Source organism: Sinocyclocheilus anshuiensis, unplaced genomic scaffold (assembly GCF_001515605.1).
Source record: "Sinocyclocheilus anshuiensis isolate Anshui unplaced genomic scaffold, SAMN03320099.WGS_v1.1 scaffold2373, whole genome shotgun sequence".
Taxonomy (NCBI): Eukaryota; Metazoa; Chordata; class Actinopteri; order Cypriniformes; family Cyprinidae; genus Sinocyclocheilus; species Sinocyclocheilus anshuiensis.
Genome location: NW_015551030.1, coordinates 90,216 through 91,404, shown reverse-complemented (window position 1 = coordinate 91,404; position 1,189 = coordinate 90,216). Strand labels below are relative to the sequence as shown.

At 42.9% G+C, this 1,189-nt stretch overlaps 1 protein-coding gene across 1 annotated transcript in view; it reads left to right on the top strand.

Moving 5' to 3' along the window:
* Nucleotides 1-1,189, top strand: part of LOC107661168 (protein geranylgeranyltransferase type I, beta subunit) — a 13,063-nt gene that overhangs the window by 7,497 nt on the left and 4,377 nt on the right. The window lies entirely within an intron of this gene.

The following is a 1,189-nucleotide window of genomic DNA, read 5'->3' as shown; positions in this document are numbered from 1 at the left end:
CCTCTCACACTCTCACACTCACTCACTCACACTCACTCACACTCTCACTCTCACACTCACTCTCACACTCACTCACACACACTCACTCGCTCACTCACACACACTCACACTGACTCACTCTCACACACACACTCACACACACACACACACACTCACAAACACACACCCCCTCTCTCTCTCTCTCTCTCTCTCTCTCTCTCTCTCTCTCTCTCTCACTCACTCCCTCCTCACTCACTCACTCACACACACAGACACACACACTCACGCAGACACTCACAGACACACAGACACACACACACTCACTCACTCACACTGACTCACTCACACTGACTCACTCACACTGACTCACTCACACACACTCACTCACACTCACACACACACTCACACACACACACACACACTCACTCACTCACTCACTCACTCACTCACTCACTCACACACACTCACACTGACTCACTCACTCACTCACTCACACACACTCACACTGACTCACTCACTCACTCACTCACACACACTCACACTGACTCACTCACTCACTCACTCACACACACTCACACTGACTCACTCACTCACTCACTCACACACACTCACACTGACTCACTCACTCACTCACTCACACACACTCACACTGACTCACTCACTCACTCACTCACACACACTCACACTGACTCACTCACTCACTCACTCACACACACTCACACTGACTCACTCACTCACTCACTCACACACACTCACACTGACTCACTCACTCACTCACTCACTCACTCACGCACGCACGCACGCATGCACACACACACACACAAAACTCTTCACAGCAACCCGTCAAAATAAAAGTTCGGTTTAACTTGAAAAAATTGTGTCAGAAATACATTACTATTTTACGGCAGAATGTGCGTCTTACTACTACTAATAATACAATTACTATTAAAAGTTTATTTTTAAGGAATAATCACAAATTTTCTGCCATGTTTTAATTTTAACAGTAAACCACTGTTGTGCAGCACTTTTTTTTGCTAAAAAAAATAAAAAAAAATAAAACTAATTTAATTTGATTACAAAATAAATGAATTTAATGTTTTATGCCATCATTTGATTACCAGAAAAATTAAAGTATGTAACACAGAAGTTCTGGGGGTGAAAAAACACTAAATATTTCATAGGTTCCTATGATCGATTGATTGAATAATTA